The following is a 7,472-nucleotide window of genomic DNA, read 5'->3' on the forward strand; positions in this document are numbered from 1 at the left end:
CTCTTCCAATCAGTTGGCCAGATAGTTGTCTTCCAAATTTCTTGGCAGAGATGAGTGAGTGCCTCCTGTGCCACCTCACTTTCTTGAAAGATTTCAATGTTTATTCCATCTATTCTTGATGACTTGTTCTTTGCCAATTCCTTCAGTGCACCTTGGACTTCTCCCTAAGTATCATTGGCTCTTGATCATATGCCAAGATGATCTTGAAGCGACTGAACATTAACCATATCCTTTTGGTACAGTGACTCTGTGTATTCCTTCCACCTTCTCTTGATGCTTTCTGCATCATTCAATAATTTGCCCAGAGAATCTGTCAATAATGAAAGTCGAGGCTTGAATTTTTTCTTCAGTTCCCCCAGCTAGAGAAATACTGAGTGTTTTCTTCCTTTCTGGTGTTCTGATTCCAGATATTTGCACATTTTATTGCCATATTTGGCTTTATCTTCTCAAGCTGGTCTTTGAAATTTTCTGTTCAGCTCTTGGACCTCCTCATTTCTTTAATTTGCTTTAGCATCTCTACTCTGGAGAGCAAGTTTCAGTGTCTCTTCTGACATCCATTTTGACCTTTTCCTTCTGTCTTGTCTTCTCAATGACTTTTTGCTTTCTTCATGTACAATATTCTTGATGTCATCCCACAACTCTTCTGGTCTTCGGTGTTTAGTGTTTTATGTATCAAATCTGTTTTTCAGATGATCTCTAAATTCAGGTGGGCTATATTCAAGGTCATATTTTGGCTCTCGTGGACTTGTTTTCATTTTCTTCAGCTTCAGTTTGAATGTGCATATGAGTAATTGATGGTCTGTTCCACAGTCTGCCCCTGGGCAAAATGAAGTCCTGGTGTGGCACTGTGGCTTAATGTACTGCACTGCAAGGTCCATTTGAACCTTAAGGTCAGTGGTTCAAGCTCACCAGCCTTTCCTCAAAAACCCTATACAGGGTGGTTATGAGTTGGAACCAACTCCACAGCACTTAACAATAACCACAATGGGCAAAATATTGGAATGATGCAGAAAGCATCAAAAGAAGATGGAATGGAGAATTGTGATCTCCTGAGCCCATGGACATTGATCTAACCACAGTGACTAGAACTGAGAGTGAAGCATCCAACTGATATGAAGTGGTGGAAGATGCAGAAGGATGGCCAAACTTGCAGAGAGTACCCATCTGACCTAGTTCGATGGCTTGATGACTACAGCTCAACTGTTGTGTTGTTGTGAAGCGTTATTGAATTGGTGCTGGACCATAGCAACCCTGCATAGGGTTTCAGAGGAGCAGCTGGTGAGCTTGAACCGCCAACCTTGCAGTTCAAATGGCTTTACAGTCTGGCGCATTAACCCCCAGTGCCACACCAGGAGTTCAACTAGAGGAAGATAAATCTGGTAAAGGAACCAAGTGTAAACTGGTACAATTTGATGAGCTTGACCTATACTTATGGATGTAGTAGTTCAAAATACCAACCAAGAGGGAAGGAGTCTTCACATCAAGGATCAAGCCTATTCCCTTAGTATATAGAGTTGATAGAGGCAGGCAATTTAAATGGGGGTGGTAAGGCTGTAAAGGCACAAAGTGGCTGGCTTACAAGTTTTCAAGAGGGAATTTAGTTTCAGAGTATGTGGGGGAAGGTAGAATCCCCACTGAATATTTTTCATCTTGTCTAGATGGATCTGTTGAAAGGAAATGGGGATAGGATTCTTTTGATTCAATAGTGAGTAATTGTTATTATGACTAAATATGATTGTCACAACTGTAAAGGTAGAATTTTTGTAACATAAAGGGGGGAGTAGTAAATCTTACATTCCAAGACCAGAGGATCCTAGGACCATCAAGGGAGAAGAGCATGAACAGCATGTAGGACCCTAACCAGAGAAGCAGTAACACCAGAAATGGAGGCAGAGATGATGACATGGAGAGAAAGAACGGTTGGGGACTCTAGACTCATGGAAAGAAAAAGGCTGTGTGCTGGCGGCCATGAGTCAGGCTTGCAAAATGTGTCCGTGGATTGTTTAAATGATTATATATTCCTGAGTGTTTTTGTGTATATCATAAGCAGAACAAAACAAAAAAGGAAATAGAAGCAAATACTGTTGAATGATGATGCATAGAGGGGATTGTAATTATTGCAATGAAATGAAATACGATAGGATAAGTGTAAAACCAATGTTCTCCTATGCAAACTATCACTCAATTCACAATAAAAGATTGAAAAAAAAAAAAGAAGAAGAAGAAGAAGAAAATGGAAGGAATACACAAAGTCAATGTACCAAAAAGAAATGGTCAATGTTCAATCATTTCAAGAGATAGTATGTGATCAAGAGCTAATGATCCTGAAGGAAGAACCATAAGGAGCATTGAAGGCATTGGCAAAGAAGAAGGCATTAGGAATAGATGGAATACAAACTGAAATATTTCAAAAAACTGATGAAGCATTGGAGGCACTCACTCATCTATGATAAGAAATTTGGAAGACAGTTACCTGGCCAACTGATTGGAAGAGATCCATATTTGTGCCCATTCTAAAGTGAGGTGACCCAACGGAATGCAGAAATCATCAGACAGTATCACTAATACTGCATGTAAATAAAATTATGCTAAAGATAATTTTAAAACAGCTGTAACAGTACAATGAAAAATCCAGATTCAGATGAGACGTGGAACAAAGGGTATCATTGGTGACATTAGATAGATCTTGGCTGAAAGCAGGGAATACCAGAAAGATGTTTGCCTGTGCTTTATTGACAATGCAAAGGGTTTTGATTGTGTGGATCATGACAAGCTATGGGCAACACTGCAGAGAATGAGTATTCCAGACCAGTTAATTGTGCTCATGAGGAACCTGTACATAGGCAAAGAGGCAGTTATTTGAACAGAATAAGGGAACACTGAATGGTTTCAAATTAGCAAAGATTTGTGTCAGGGTTGTATTCTTTCACCATACTTACTCCATCTGTATGCTGAGCAAATAATTTGAGAAGCTGGATTATATGAGGAAAAATATGGCATCAGTACTGTAGGAAGACTTATTAACAACCTGCTATATGCAGATGGTACAACTTTGCTTGCTGAAAGCAAAGAGGATTTTAATTATTTACTGACGAATACCAAAGACTACAGCCTTTCATTATGGCTTGTACCTCAATGTAAAGAGAACAAAAATCCTCACCACTGGACCAATAAACAACACTCATATCAATGGAGAAAAGACTGAAGTTGTCAAAGACTTCATTTTACTTGGATCAACCATTTGTAAACATGAGAGCAGCAGTCAAGAAATCAAACAATATATTGCATTAGGCAAATCTGCTGCACACGACCTCTTTAGAGTGTTCAAGAGCAAAGATATCACTTTGAGGACTAAGGTGCACCTGACTGAAATCATGATACTTTCAATATCCTCATATGCATGCTAAAGTTAGGATAAAGAAGGTCATAGAATTGATGCATTTGTGTTGTGGTGTTGGAGGAAAATATTAAAAGTACCATGGACTGCCAGAAGAACAAACAAATCTGTGTTGAAAGAATTATAGTCAGAATGTTCCTTAGACTCCAGAATGGCCAGAATTCATCTTCATACTTTGAACGTATTATCAGGAGGGAACAGTCCCTGGAAGTGGACATCATGCTTGGTAAAGTGGATGGTCCGTGAAAAAAAGGAAGCTCCCCAAGGAGATGGATTGGTACAGTGGCAACAGCAATGGGCTGAAATGTAGCAATGATTATGAGGTTACCGCAGGACTGGGCAGTGTTTTACTCTATTGTGCATAAGGTCACTGTAAGTCTGTACTTACTCAATGACACCTAACAACAACAACAGTGTGTCATACCAAATCGTGCTGCAACAGACATCCTTGCTCACATACCTTTGCTTGCTTTGCTAGAATATATCTGAAGGCTTAATTTCTCAAAGTAGAATTGGAGGTCTCAAAAAATGTATATTTAGAAAAATGTGGCTCTATAATGTAAAATTGCTACCAAATAATCTGAATCTATTTCCACAGAGCTGACTCTGTGGCATCTAACAACAACAAAAATGTTAACGAGCCCTATTTCTTCACACCTGAATTAGTATTGAAGATGGCCAAGCTTGTTGACCATTGCCAGGTCCATATTCTCTTGTGACATTTTTAACACAATAAAGTAAGTCGGTGGGGCTAGAAAATTAGCCAAGTGGTACACTGGTGCATCTGAATGGGAGTGAGGAACAATGGAAAGAGTTAAATAGAGAGCTGGAAGGAAGAAAAATAATGTTAACAACAATGTGATGAACACTCTTCATAAAAAGAGTTCTAAACCCGGTTTCGACCTGTGACCTATAGGTTAAATCTACCCTGCTGCCCATATTTGTAGGATTAGCAAGCTAAGAATGGTTTTAACATTTTTAAATGGTTGGATAAAAAAAAAGAAAATGAAGAGCAATATTTCTAACATGAGAAAAATTTTGCAATTCAAATTTTGAGGTCTATAAATAAAGCTTTACTGGAACATAACCATAGTCATTTGTCTGTGACCGCTTTTTTCTACATATTGTCTGATTGCTTTGTAAATGACAAATTTGAGTAATGACAACAGAGTCCATGTGGTCCACAAAAGTCTAAAATATTTACTATCTGGACCTTTATAAAAAAATTATGTTGATTCCTGTATTAGACCATATTGTTACAGATTAATTTTCTGCTAAGGGAGGCTACCATCGGGTGTGGCTTGTTTGTCAGATGAGGAAGATGCTGAGATGAATGAGCAAGATGAAGGGTAAATTTTAGTGTGAGCATGCAGGCAAGGAACCCTGAGGGACACACCTCAGATCAAATCCTGCTTCCCCCAAACAGTGGGTTACTTTCATAGTTACATACTTTCAAGCTAGGAAGTTATACATATCCTTAGGATTCTAAGGAAAACATCTGCAGGCTCCCATAGGATAAGCGTTGGACTGAGAACCACATGGTTGGCAGTTCAAGCCCACCAACCGCTCCATGAGAGAAAGATGAGGCTTTCTGTTCAAGTAAAAGATCTCAAGCCTGGAAAACCTCTATAGGGTCACTATGAGTTGAAACAGACTCCATGGCACTTAACAACAACAATTGGTATTAATGAAGGTGCAGTGGGGGTGGGGTAGTATCATGGTCACCAAAGGATGTCTTTCTTAGACTTCACTTGTTTCGAAGGTAGGCATCTGAACTACACTAGCCACCCCTTGGGAACCCTATACAGGGTTACTGAGTCAGAACTGACTCTACGGCTCTTAACAGCAACGTGTGTTCTTACCTAGTTTTCATCTCAAGCTAACTTCTGCTAGCATTTCATGATTCCTCATTGATGATGAGAGTTTGGTCATTACATAGTATTGCAAGAAATGTAAGGGAGAAGGGGGCTGAGAAGAGCAGTCTCAGTACTCCTGGTAAGTTTTATCCATTAATGTTAGACTTAATTATTAAACAGTAAAAAGAATGGGAAGGAAGAAGATATCCCATTTCCTACTTTCCTACCCTCTAGTCAGCAGTTCAACACTACCAGCTATTCCACTGGAGAAAGATGAGGCTTTCTGCTCCTGTAAAGATTTACAACCTCGGAAACCCTGTACAGGGTCGCTATGAGTCGGAACCAACTCCACGGCACATAACCACCACCACCAACCACCCTCTAGTCAGACCTGGAGTCCTGGTGTGGTGCTGTGGGTTAATGCACCAGACTGCAAAGTCATTTGAACTGCAAGGTCAGCAGTTCAAGCTCACCAGCTGCTCCTTGGAAACCCTATACAGGGTCGCTATGGGTTGGAACCAACTTGACAACACTTAATAACAACAACAAGTCAGAACTAGAAGTCCTGGTGTGGCTCTGTAGAGTAAGCACTGAACCGCAAGGTTGATTGGAACCACAAGTTCAGCAGTTTAATCCACCAGCCGCTCCTTGGAAACTCTTTACAGTGTTGCTATGAGTGGGAACCGAGCCCATGGCATTGAACAACAACTTAGACCTAATAGTTGAGGAGCAGGAAGCAATACAGTTACCATCTTGCTTCATAGTGCTACACACTAATAAATATTAAATCTATGTTTCCAAACCTTTCTCTCTCTAGGTACGGTGTTTTCCCAATGATATTAAAATGAGCCAACTTCACGCAGGTCTCAGGAGAAACAGGAAGGAGTTGGTCGCTGACTTGAAAGAACTGTCTAAAGAAAACATGATTCTTTTTCTGATCTAGGGAAATGTGGAATGTAAATATTTTACTATTCCATTTGAGCATGAAATTTCATTGGTATATCACATGCATTTTCATCAATGTCAGTTAAAAATGAAATTCTGACTTATTTCCTTATGGAGTTCTGGTGAATCCCTTCCCCAAAATAGTTCTGAGTATCATCAGTATAATTGCTAGTGATGTTGTTTATTTTGACTGGCTATTTTAAAGCTGGCCACTAGGAAATGCAAACAGATGTGACAACTTTAATAAGGTAAAAGTTTTAGTAGAAAAACTCAAGATGAGCAGATGTGGCAGAGGAGCTGGAGACTAAGAACAGAGAAGGGGGAAAGGAGGAAGAGGTGAGGAGGTAGTAAACGGAGCATGAAGAACACTTACTGTGTCTTACTAGTGCTGGTTCCTTTTAATGTACCTCTCAGAAAGCATTCTTCCTGACTGAGCCCGATAACCCCTTTTATATTGCCATCTTTCATTGCATCTTCCTTACCTCCCACCATCCCTTGGGATGGAACTGGGCTGTTCCATCCCAGATCCCCGAAGTCACCCGTGGGCTCAGTCTTTGGTTTCAGCTCTTTGAGGAACAATTCTCTTGTTTGAAGTTGTTGTTGTTGTTAAGTACTGTCAAGTGGTTCCGATTCATAGTGATTCTGTATAATAGGGCTTCCGAGGTGAGCCTGAACCGCCAACTTTGTGGTTCAAACTAACTTTGCAATCCAGTGCATTAATTCATAGCACCACAACAGGACTCCTTGCTTGAAGTAGCAATCTTTAAACATTTGTCTGCATTTTCTGACAGTTAAGCTGTTAAAATCAGAGGCCTGCATACCTGCTCTAGCACTCCTCATTGGAATCTTTCTATAAGGTTATGAATATATGTTTGTGTATACATGTCTTGAATCTTCATTTGTACAATTAAAAAAAAACTTGCTTGTTCCTATGTACTTGTATACCTAGCTATATATGTGCATACGTATATATCCATATACCCCAAACCCACTGCCCTCAAGTTGATTCCCACTCATAGGAAACCTATAAGATAGAGTTGTTGTTGTTATTGTTAAGTGTCTTTGAGTCGGTTCCAACCCATAGCAATCCTGTATACGGTTTCCGAGTAGAACTGCCCTATATGGTTTCCAAAGTTGTAAATCTTTGCAGAAACATATGGCCACATCTTTGTCATGCAGTTCACCTAGTGGATTCAAACTGTTGACCCTTTGGTTAGCAGCTGAATGCTTAACCACTGCACCACCAGAGCCACTTTATATATGCAAAATGTATG

This window comes from Chrysochloris asiatica, unplaced genomic scaffold (assembly GCF_000296735.1).
Source record: "Chrysochloris asiatica unplaced genomic scaffold, ChrAsi1.0 scaffold00313, whole genome shotgun sequence".
NCBI lineage: Eukaryota > Metazoa > Chordata > Mammalia > Afrosoricida > Chrysochloridae > Chrysochloris > Chrysochloris asiatica.